The sequence below is a fragment of the Chlorocebus sabaeus genome, chromosome 27, assembly GCF_047675955.1.
Source record: "Chlorocebus sabaeus isolate Y175 chromosome 27, mChlSab1.0.hap1, whole genome shotgun sequence".
Taxonomy (NCBI): Eukaryota; Metazoa; Chordata; class Mammalia; order Primates; family Cercopithecidae; genus Chlorocebus; species Chlorocebus sabaeus.
This window is the reverse complement of record NC_132930.1, coordinates 33686860-33699721: the sequence shown is the minus strand read 5'-3', so window position 1 is coordinate 33699721 and position 12862 is coordinate 33686860.

The window sequence follows — 12862 nt, the reverse complement described above, 5'->3', positions numbered from 1 at the left end:
ATTACACAAAGTCTTTCAGAAAACAGAGAAAAGCACACTTCCCAGCTCACTTTTTGAGGTCAATGTAATCCTGCTACCAAAACCAGACAAAGGCATTACAAACAAAAAAAAAACAACAGCCAATCTCTTTCATGTGCATAGACACAAATGTCATTTTAAGAGCAGCAAAGCACAACATATAAAAAGAATAAAAGTTATGACCAAATGAGCTTTTACCCAGGAATGCAAGTTTCGTTCAGTATTTGAAAAACAGTCCATGTAATCACCACATTAACCAAATAAACAGGAAAAAAAATGTAATTAGTATGATCATCTGAATAGATGCAGGAAAAGCATTTAACAAAGTGCAGCACACATTCCTGATAAAACCCTTAAAAAAACAGGAATAGAAGAAAATTTTCTTAATTTGATAAGGAACACCTACAAAAAAAAACTACACTTCACAAATAGTTAATAGTGAAATAACATTTTCCTCCTAAGAATGGGAATGATATATTTTCTGCCTAATTTATTCAAAATTGTAACAGAAGACTTCATGAAATAAAGCACGATAAAGCAAAAGAAGCATAATGATGGAAAAGAAACTTAGTATTATTTCTATTCGCAGATCTCTGATAATCAACGACACACCAAATCAGCCCTGGACGCCAAACTCCAGCTTCCTTTACATGAGGAAGAAATGTCTTATTTCAAAGCCCTGCTAATTGGTTTATTTTTTATTCACAGTTAAACCTAATACAAGCCAAAACAGACGAAAGCTTTGCTGTCTATGGGCCTTCTCTCAAGCATGCTGACACAAAGTAAACTCTAAGACCTCTGCTTTCTGTATCTCTGTATTCAATTCCAACATTACCAACAGAGAATTTGTTTAGCCAAGCCTGGGTGAAGTGTTCATTCTTGGTCAAATCAACTGTCACTAGGAAGTGGAACATATGGCAGAAATCCACTGTTAAAGACCCCACTGTGTGCACGGGGGAGTGAAGGGAAAGCATTCCTAGAGGAAAAAGATGGTGATGAACTCTGCAAAACTCCGGAAAGTGCCTTCTAGAGTGAATTTGGACGTAGCTCTCTAATCCTTACTTTCTTCATCTGTAAGATCAGTGTAATAATAATATCTCTTTCTTAAGGTCATCAAGAGGATTAAGTGAGAAATGTAAATCATTTTAGATAATGCCTATGCATAACAAACTATTCCCAGTCCTACTTCTAACAGCTAACTCCTGCACTTCTTTCAAGTTCTATCTGAGCCATCGCTTCTTTTAAAAATCTCTCTGCAGCTTCCAAACTCTGGATAAGTGTCTCCAAATAGGGGTTGCCATTTGAATTCTGTTATTCCCCATTATAGTGCATGTCACACTCTACTATAATTGCTTTTTCAGTTATCCAGCTCCAGGATTAATGTCTGAGTGCCTTAAAGGCAAGGAGTAAGTTTTATGCACTATTTTATCCCCAGTGCCCAGAACAGGACTTAACTAAGTTCATTTGTTAATATGAACTTAACAAATACTTGTTTAATAAACAATGATGACCCCTCTAATAAGAAAATGAGCACGATTACCTCATCAACTTATCACATTTTATAAATGAAGAAACTGAGGCTTGAAAAGTTAAGCAACTCACTCTAGTTTATCCCTTTGGTAAATGAAGGAGCAGAATTTGCACCCAGAGCTCATGAAGACAAAAACCATGGTTTTCTCACCATGACATGATACCTCACTAAACCAACAGCTGTTGAGCATCTTCTATGTGCTGGGTGCAGTGCTGTGTAATTCTACATGATCTCATTTAAACTCTACAACAATCTTTTGAGGCAGGTGTATCAGTTTTATATATAAAGAAATTATGACTCAAAGAAGTAATTTCCATGCCCAAAGTCACATGGCAGGTAGAAAGTTGAACAGGGTCCAGCTCTTCCCCTTTTTACAGGGACACTATCTATGATCATAAATCAAGTACCCAGTAAGCCCCAACAGCTAGATCCAATATGAGAGATCACTGAGCCTAAGCAGATCAAACTTCCACACCTGAAATATTCTGACAGCATTGTCAGTCTCAGGATTTTGTCTTGCTTCCCTGTCTTCCGGCAGCAGGGCTACACGGTGCTGATGAGGTGTTTATAGATCACCTGCAATATGTCTAAAGACAGTTCACATGTGCCTGCTGCAAAGCATTGTAGGAGTAATTCCTTTTCTGATGGCTGGGGAAAATTCAGGGGCAAAGAAAAAAAATAGCTGGAAAAATATATGATTCTTAGGCTGGGCACAGTGGCTCAGGCCTGTAATTCCAGCACTTTGGGAGGTCGAGACAAGCAGGTTGCTTGAGGTCAAGAGTTCAAGAGCAGCCTGGCCAACACAGGAAAACCCCATCTCTACAAAAAGTACAAAAATTAGCCAGGTGTGGTGGCGCACACCTGTAATTCCAGCTACTTGGAAGGCTAAGGCATAAGAATCACTGGAACCTGGGAGGCGGAGGTTGCAGTGAGCTGAGATGCCACTGCACTCTAGCCTGGGCGACAGAGCAAGACTCTGTCTCAAAATACGTATATATATATATATATATATATGATTCTTAGGGTGCTTTGAGTCTGTTTATAGATTAACATTCTCCTCTTCCCTCTTCTCTTTATAATATATATTAACTGAATGTGCATTAAAAACACTCAGCAAAAGGCAATACCTTATTTAAATAATGGTATTTAAGTAAAGTGCTATTTTATAAATTATTACACATTTCCTCTCAGCCCTCTCATTTCATGGTTTAAAAAATAAAGGAAGATTCACCATCACGGTTTGAAAAATAATAAAGAGCTTGGCAGCATTTCTTCAACAGTTACTTCCTATTATGCCAAACACTCGCCTTTTAAGCTAGCAAGATGCAACTGAAAGTTGTAAAACAATTGTTCAAAATAAACATAACTATACTATCGTATATCAAAGGACCTCATAGGTTAAGAATAAAATGGTGACTCAAGTTCATAAACGCTAGAAAAGACTAAGTATAAAAATCTGACCTAGAGTCTAAATGTCATTCATTTGGCATCTTGCCAAGCATCATAATAAAAATTTTAAAATCATCAAACATTGCCTTCAAGTCATCCTTCCAAAGAATAGTCAACTCAGGCTCAAATCAAACTCTTGGAATGCTGTAATTCACCAGTATTGCTGAGCAGAGGGGACTCTAAATCATGGTCAAGGGGAGCTGGGTCTAGAACCATCTCTAATGGCAACTTGCTCTGTTGTGCCTCTCTCTGGGCCCATTTCTTCACCTGTAGATGACCTTGTACATCTCTTGGGCAATGCTAACGTTCTCAACACTAAAGGAAGATGATTGACAGTATGAAAAAGTATGGAAGCGGAGGAGGACAGAACCAAGCTTCTTGATACAAGCAGGGGAGCTCTCTGGGGGAGATAGGATTTAAGATGAAGGAAAACTCACTCTCCCCAGGGAGGGAGGCCAGGCATGTGAGGAGTGGATCCACGAAGGTGTGAAGTATAAGGCCTTATCTGAAGAGGAGGATCTGGAAGGAAGTAAAGAAAGGAAATGTCAAAAGAATGTTAAAAGAGAGCAGCAGATTCAGGAGCAGAGTGTAGGACAAAGTCAGAGAATGCCTTGGCCCTCTCTTCCAATTCACTCTCTACAAAGGCTACAGATACATTTTTCTGCCCCCAATTAAAATTATATCCTTTTCCTATGCAGAATCTTTTAATGACCACCTATTACCCTCAGGACTAAAATAAAAATGAAATCCTACTATGCTCCCATAACTCCTTACCCTTACTTTCAAAATCCAGCAAGCTCTGAAATCTAAAGCTTCTTTACACATAGTTGAGCAAAATTGACCTAGGATCATTTTCTTCCTTTCTTCCTTCCTTCTTTCTTTCCTTCTTTCCCAGGTGTGACTATTTGGTGTCAGAAATATTAACAGAATTTTTACAGGATGTTGCCACAAGCCCCACTGGGATAGGATGTATATAATACAATGAAAATATTATGTTTCTAAAATCTGAAAAATTCTAATTCTAAAACTACGTCTGGCGCAAAGGTTTCTGGATCAGGGATTGTGATTTGTACTTTCTTTCTTCCTTTTTTTTTTTTTTTTTTTTTTTGAGACAGAATCTTGCTCTGTCACCCAGGCTGGAGTGCAATGGTGCAATCTCAGCTCACTGCAATCTCTGCCTCTTGGGTTCAAACGATTCTCATGCCTCAGCCTTCTGAGTAGCTAGGATTGCACATACCTGCCACCATGCCCAGCTAATTTTTTGTATTTTTAGTAGAGACGAGGTTTTGCTATATTAGCCAGCCTGGTCTCGAACTCCTGACCTCAGGAAATCCACCTGCCTCGGCCTCCCAAAGTGCTGGCATTACAGGCATGAGCCACCGCGCCTGGCCCATGATTTGTACTTTCTTATCATAACAAGGATGGTCCCCAGTGGCCAAGCCCTTGTCAACCTCACCCTCTCCGACCTCATACTCATTTATGTCCACCATGCTGTGTTACAGATATACAGTCCTCATCATAGCCTTATGCTACAATTTTGTCCCCCATTATGGCTTTATACAAGCTTTCCCCACTGCATGAAATAGCTCTACTCCATCTTTTCACCTGGAAAAATACCTTGCACATTTCAAAGCCCATTTCAAAGTCTGCTTTCTCTATAAGGCCATCCTTTCCATGTGCAGGATATTTTAATGCCCCTGTCCCCCGCCCTCTCTGTGGTCTGAACAGGGCTGGCTACTCACTTTTCTGTGCACTTAATTATATATACACAATAGCATGGGCCACGTTTTATTATAAATCTCTCTTTACAGGACAGTGTTCCTCCTCTGGTCTGTAGGCTCCTGACAGGCAGAGCCTGCCCTGCTTATCTCTGACCTCAGCATCTGGCAGAGTTCCTAGTACTAGAGAATGCCTGCTGGATTATGGGAGGCATTCAGCAAAGGGCAGTCCACCAATTCGTTACTCCAAGAAGAAATGAACTAAACACCCACCACCACAGTCATTACTGACCCAAAACAAATAAGGAGATTTAGGAGCAAAGGCAGAGAGCTCTCTAACCTCCTTCTCTAGAGCATAGGAATCATCCTTTCTCTTTACGGATGCTCTGATCCTGCACTATCTCTGTCTCTACTCACACCAACAGGAACAGAGTGTCCTACCAAGGTCTCCTAAAAGCTGCAGAGCTAAAACATTCTCCTTCCCAGGCCCTCCCAAGTAAGGACAAAGGCCAAGTTGTCTCCTACCAATGGTGGCTGAGTATGCAAATGAGACAGTGCATCAGGAGGCCTGGACAGAGAACACTCAGCTTACCTTTAGGGCCATAATTCTGATTCAAATATAGATGGAATAAATAATAGTAATCAGAACAACAATGATGTTGGCAAAGAGCTTCAAGCTTCAAGGCTTACAAAGCACTTTTACTTACATGTTCTCACTTAATCAAATTCGCACACTCTGTATAGCAGATATTGTTATTGTGCCCAATTAATGGATGAGAAAATTGAAGCTCAGAGAGAATAAGCGTTAGTAGTAAAGGCTCAAAAGCTAATAAAAAGGAGCTGGGGTTAAAAGTGGACTGATGTGGGCTGGGCACGGTGGTTCACACCTGTAATCCCAGCACTTTGGGACGCCAAGGCAGGTGGATCACCTGAGGTCAGAAGTTAGAGACCAGCCTGGACAACATGGTGAAACCCCATCTCAATGGAAAATACAAAAATTATCCAGGCATATGGCGGGTGCCTGGATCCAAGCTACTTGGGAGGTTGAGGCATGAGAATCACTTAAACCCGGGAGGCAGAGGTAGCACTGAGCTGAGATCAGGCCACTGCACTCCAGTCTGGGTGACAGAGCAAGACTGTCTCAAAAAAATTTAAAAAAAGGTAGATTGATGTGGAAGCTCAGATTTGAAGGAGAGCATATTGGCCAAAGCCATGGGAAACAGAGAGGACATAAATTCAGTGGAACAGGCTGACATACTACTGGTGGGAAAGGCAGAAAAGGAGGTTATGGTTCCATGTGTAGAAAAGTGCAGAGCTTTAATAGCAGTGAAGGGAAAATGGTGTGACTACAATGAGAACTGGAATTAGAAGAAAAATCTGCTGGCTAAGGGATCAAGGGTACCACAAAACTGAGGTGAGTGGGACTTAGGATCTACTTCTGATTGAAAGTAATATATAATTATTACAGAGAATTTAGAAAAACTAGAAAAAAATGAAAGAAAAAAATTTTATGTAAGAACATTTTTAAAACATGCTAAGTTTCCATTATATAAACTAAAGCTCCCAATTGTTTGCTATACCCTATTTTAATTTAATGGAGTATTTTTATTAACATGGATATTCTCTTGCTTTCATCTTCCTTACCTTACCACTGGATGAGAGTAAATATTTTACGTACCCTCATCAACTTTCAATATTATTATTTCATTTTAAATATCAGATAATTGTGGGGAAATTTTGGAAGAAGGGCTATAACATCCTGTAAGTTTTAATTTACATTTAATTGGTTAATTAGGAAACTTAAAATTTTTTTCACAGTTTTTACCAGTATATTTCATATTTGTCTTTTGCCTATTTTTGTCCTTTTTCCATTTGTTTACTGAGGTCCTGGTATTATTGAATGTATATGAGTTTTATATTTATTTAAAAGAGTTACCCTTATTCCAAGTTTTGTTGATTGCTTTTTAATCTTGGTAATTTTTTTGATGTATGAAAGTTTTAAATTTTTATGTAGTCAGATCTGTCTTTACATCTTTAGTGATTTATTCTGTCAACTTTAAGCTGAGAAACCCTCCCCACCAACCAGCAGGTTTGATATTCACATCTATTTTCTTCTAGAATTTCTAACAGTTTAGGTTTTTAAATATTTAACTCTTTAAACCATCTGGAATTTATTTTGATGTTCTGAGGTTAAAAAAATGTTCAAAATGCTTTTAAAAAATAATAAAACACTTAGCACCTCATATTTTTAGCTGATATTGGCATAAACCTTAAAGGCCAAGTGGAACCCCCATTCATCGCTACAAATTTCTTAATAGTGTTTATGATTTTCTTTCTAATAGCACAGGGTACAAAATACACATACTTACCAGTCACTGCTCCAAGTGAGTTTATCAGCAAGCCACACACCCAACACATGCTCTCTCTTTTATTATTAAGAAAAGCAGGTAATAAATAAGAAGTAGGACTCCCACCAATCATTAGCGAATCCTCCAAAGAAAACCCAGCACATATTGGATGGAGTCTTGTCCCTAGTGGACTTGTGCAATTTCTCTGACTGAATCATTTAAGCAAAGAAAACTTTCCTCCCTTCCAATCATGGTCACTCCTTCATAGTATGTGGTGCTCATTCAGAAGAGTACATGCAGAAGAAACCAGAATATATATGTTTGCTCTCTCTCCACGCTGGGGAAACACAGTCCTGCCTTTCTCTGCCTTCCAGCCCAAAGGTGGCCACGCTTGGTGCTGCACTGAAAAAGATTTGTGGCTTATTGTCCTGACAGACGCCAGAGTAATGGAATAGCTCTGTAGTGTGTCCTGGAAAGGCAGGCCAACAAAGCGTTGTGCTATTGATGGCTCACATTATAATGGAGAAATATTAGGGGGATATTTTAATAGCCACCCAGAGGAGAAACAGCAGCTATAAGAATGCCACAGACTGTTTCTAAGGAGAGTAAAAGGGACATAAAAAAATGGGGAGGGGGCTGAAAAGGGGGTAAAAATGCTTCAGGGGGAAAAAAAGTCCACTCCTAGAATGAATGTTAATACACAGGCTGTTTGCTAGCTTGGTTCTCTAGAGAAGGGGAGTCACAATCCCCAGTATGGGAACTCCACAATTACAGCATTATTAATTTATACAGCACCAGAGACCACACATGGGACCTCATGGTAATTAAGTTACAGATAAAGCCAGGTTAGTTTTCCTCTGAATATAAACAACTGTGTTCTGTTTAACACATACTCAAAGAAAAACTGGTGGATTTTAAACCACAGAACAGTGTCTGGTAAACCTATATTCAATACGGATCTGTCAGTAATATTTTTTTAAAAAAAGAACTGCCTAGCAATAGATTCAGGAGAGAGGTAGAATGATGAAGATTTAGTCAATAAGCCACTCTATTTTCCTTAGAAAAGACAGTAGGCAAATTGGAGGCAGGAGGTTTAATGAGTCTCTCCAATGAGGCCTGAATTAGAAATGTGTAAAGTTTCAAGCAGATGTTGGACACAGGGATAAAATCCATTGCCATGGTCCCCTGGAATGGCCAGAATTAGACAACGACATAACTTTTACAAGTGGGGTAGACTTGGATCCAGCAATTTTACTTCTAAAAACTCATTCGAGGCAAATAATGATGGACATGTGCAATGATTTTGCTTCAAAGATGTTCGTCACAGCATTGCTTATAACAGTAAAACTTTGCAGTCGATTTACCCTTTTACTCTCCCATTTTACTATAAGCAAGTCTTCAGGTCTATAGATATATTTGTGAATTCTCATCTTAAATAACTACAGAGTCTTCCACTGATGAATACCTCATAGTTTAATCAATATATATAGGGATTTAAGAATGATATTACATTAACCCATAATCATGTTCACAAAATTGAAAAGAGTGCACTAAATAGACATTAGATATTTTTATTTCCTGCTTGCAGAACCTCTCAGGAGTACCCTCACCAGCAATTCCAACAAGATTCTAATAAATTTATTTGTTTTATTTCCAATAAAATTCCTACTTACAAGACATTTTTATTGTATGTAGTTTGCCATTAAAATGACCTAATTTTATGTCAGACTCTCTAATTCATGTTTCTGAGCAATGCACATATCAGATACATGCTCAAGTTACTATTTATTTTCAAGATTGCAAAAACTGTACACAGAAGTAAAGCCATTAGAGGATAGTGGAATTGCATCCAAAGAAAATGTTAAGACAGCGTGTTAGTTATCTACTGCTGCATAGTAAATTACCCAAAAATTTAGTGACTTAAAGTGTCAAACATTTATTATCTCATAGTTTCTGAGAGTCAGAAATGCAGGCATGGCTCAGCTGGGGCCTCTGGCTCTGATCTTCTATGAGGCTGCAGTCAAGTTGTGGGCCAGATCTGCAGTAATCTTAAAACTCAACTGGGAGTCGATCCACTTTTAAGCCCATTCAGGTGGTTGTTGACAGGAGTCACTTCCTCATGGATTGTTAGACTGAGACCTCCTTTGGTCCTTGTTCAATATCTACAGGGCATCTCACAGCATGGCAGTTGGCTTGGCCAGAGTGAGAAAGGAAGAAGGCAAGAGAGGGAGTACAAACAAAACAGAAATCACCATCTTTTAGAGCGAAGGTTGCCATATTTAGCAAATAAAAATACAGGACACTCAAAGCAGTGTAAAGAGGGAAATTTACAGCTGCAAATGCATATGGTAAAAAAGAAAAAAGAAATACAACGAATATGAACTAGAAAAATGAGAACAAACTAAAGCCAAAACTAGCAGAAGGAAGGAAATTAGAGAGAGATAAATGGATTGGAGAACAGAAAAATAGTAGAGAAAATCAACAAAACCAAGAGTTTGTTCTTCAAAAAGATTAACAAAATGAACAAACCTTTAACTAAATTAATGAAGAAAAGGAGAGAGGACTCAAATGTAATGAAATAGGGGACATTGCAACCAATTTTACAGAAATAAGAAGGATAAGAGAATATTACAAGTAATTATACGCCAACAAATTCAATAACCTAGATGAAATTGATAAGTCCTAGAAACACAAAACCTATCAAGACTGAATCATAAAGAAATACAAAATGAGAGCAGGCCAATAACTGGTAAGGAGATATTTGCACACCACTGTTCATAGCAGAACTATTCAGAATAGCCAAGAGATGGAAGCAAACCAAATGTCCATCAACAGATCAATGGATAAACAAAATATGGCATACAGACAGAATGGAATATTCAGCCTTGAAAAGAAAGGAAATTCTGACACAGGCTACAACAAGGATAAACCCTGAGGATATTATTCTAAGTGAAAAAGCCAGTCACAAAAATCAAAAAACAAAAACAGAAAAAAAAAAAACAACAACAACGAAAATGCTGTATGACTCCACTTTTATAAAGTATCTAGAGGAGTCAAATTCATAGAAACAAAAAGTAGAATGGTGGTTGATGGAGCTAGAGGAAGGAGAAAATGGCAAGTGGTTTTTAATAAGTATGGGCTTTCAACTTTTCAAGATGAGAAAATGTGGCAATTGCACAATGATGTGAATACACTTAATACCACTGAACTGAACATTTTAAAATAGTTAAGATGGTAAATTTTATGTTATGTGTATTGGTGTTTTCTACTTTTATTAAAATAAAAGTAAAAAAAAATGTAGACCACCTAGTTAAATTTGAATTTCAGATAAACAGTGAATACTTTTTTAGCATAATATCTCCCAAATATTGCATGGGACATTCTTACACCAAAAAATTATTCAATGTTTATCTGAAGTTTACATTCAAATTGGCATTCTATGTTTTTGCTGGCAATTTTATTTACAGTCTAATCTCAGAAGTGAAATATCATTAATTTACTCAATTTCATTAATTAGAAGTTTTACTAAATTTCATTAATTAGAAGCAAGTCACTAGGTTCAAGCCCACTCTAAGGGAAGCGATTACACAAAGACATGAATACAAGGAGGCAGAGATCACTGGGAGCCATTATAGAAGCTGCCTACCAAAGACAGAAAGAGATTAGTGAACATTTCTAAATATGTCTATTTTTTTTCCTCACCAATGAGTTTGCAAGCCTCTTGAAGGTCTACCACAGGTAAGGTGACCATGTAATTTATCATCCAAACCAGAACTCTTTTGAGATCATGAAAAGGGTGGCGGCAGGGGCACTACAAATAACTATAGCAGGGTAACAAAGATAAACAGAACTGTCCTAGGCAAACCCAGAGGTATGGTCACCTGAATCAAAGATCATATTGCTGGGTGTCTTCCTCAACCATTGGTACAATGCCAACATATAAGGAGTATTTAATATATCTTGCTTATGGAATGGCAAAATGATTCCAAGACACACAAAGGTACTTGGGCCACTCGTTGGCTGAGTACAGTCGTTCTCAAGAATTTTTCATCAGAGTCTAATTAGGGAGGTTGAAAACTCCCCTTAACCCATTGAATCCTACTTTTCAATCAAAAAGTAAATCCATAACAACATGGAGACTTCACTCTAGGAAGTCTTTTAAATCCCAACAGAGGAATGAGTTGTATTATATAGCCATTGGCTTTAGCATTTGATCTCAACAATCCCAGTGTTATGGTGAAGAGCTCACTGGGTCTCTGGCATTGGAGACTCCTGGATTCCAACACAGCTCTGAGACTAAGCAACCACAAAACCACGGGCAAATAACCTGACCCCTCTAAACCTCAACATGCTCATTTAAGAATGTTTTTTGATTGAATGTGACAATATGCAGAAAGCACTTAGCACATTTATTCAACACATCAACAAATATTTGAGCATTTACTATGTGCCAATACATAATTCCTGGAAAGCTATAGTCCAAGAATATTCTTGATAGAAATGTATATCATTACACAATCTGGGATTTACCCAAGAGTCCTCAACAAACTAAATTAGAATCCCTAAACTTACAGTAATTTATTATTTTAACAGTCAATCATACCAGCACCTATAAACTATAACCAGTTTAGCACAATGCTGATCCCCATGAAGAAATTTGTTCCTTCCGAATCACAAACATTTCAATTATTGACAGAAACTCTTTCACTGAAAAAACTTTAAATTTAGTACCCAGACGGTGTGGTAGAATAATGAGTTCAAGTTTTCAGTAAACTAAAAATGTTGCCATTTCTAGTTTATGAAAAACAAATTTTTGTAACCCTTCGTAACTCACAGTTACTAATTAGTCCTTTTTTATACATAAAAATGAAATTTTATGTGATTTTGCCTCTTATGCCTGTAAAAATGAAATAAGATACAGTTTTTAGGGATCAGGTTGCAGCCAATCAGGAAAACCATTCCACCTCACCATAAAGACATGAATATAAATAATATAATTATGAATATGAACTATTCCCAGGCTTGAGGGAGAGCACAGTAAATGTGCAGCTTGTGACATTAGAACTGTTGTATTGATTTTCTATTGCTGCTATAACAAATTACCACAAACTTAGTGGCTTGAAACAACACAAATTTATTAGCCTCTCATTTTAGAGATCAGAAGTGTGACACAGTTTTCACTGGGTTAAAATCAAAGTGTTGGCAGAGCTCCATTCCTTTCTCAACCCTCTGGGGGAGAATTCACTTCTTAGCCTTTTCCAGCTTCTAAAGGCCACCTGCACACTTTAGCTTATGGCCGCTCCCTCCATCCTCAAAGCCAACAGCAGCAGGTTGAGTCTTTCCACGTTGTATCACTCTGACCTTCTCTTCTGCTTCCCCCTTCTACTTTTAAGAACCTGATCGCAGTAGGCACACTCAGATAGTTCACAATCAACTCTTCATTTAAAGGTCAACTCATTGGCAACCTCAATTCTATCTACAACCTAATTCCCCTGTGCTATGTGACAGAACATAATCATAGATTCTGGAGATGAGGGTTTGGACATCTTTGTGTGGCAAGGATGTGGGGGAATTCTTCTGCATAGCACAGCTGTGTTTTCCAAAACCTATTTTGGGTGAATATCCACTCTGTGAGATGGCGCACAAGGGAAGGGTTCCTTGAAGAAATGTTTGGGAAATGCTGTAGCCTCTATCTCATTCTTAGAACTTCACAAGACAGTTTTACATTAAAGAGATGTGGACAACTACTTTGAAGATGTAATGTATTTTTTTCTTAAAGTAACTGTTAATATCCAAGC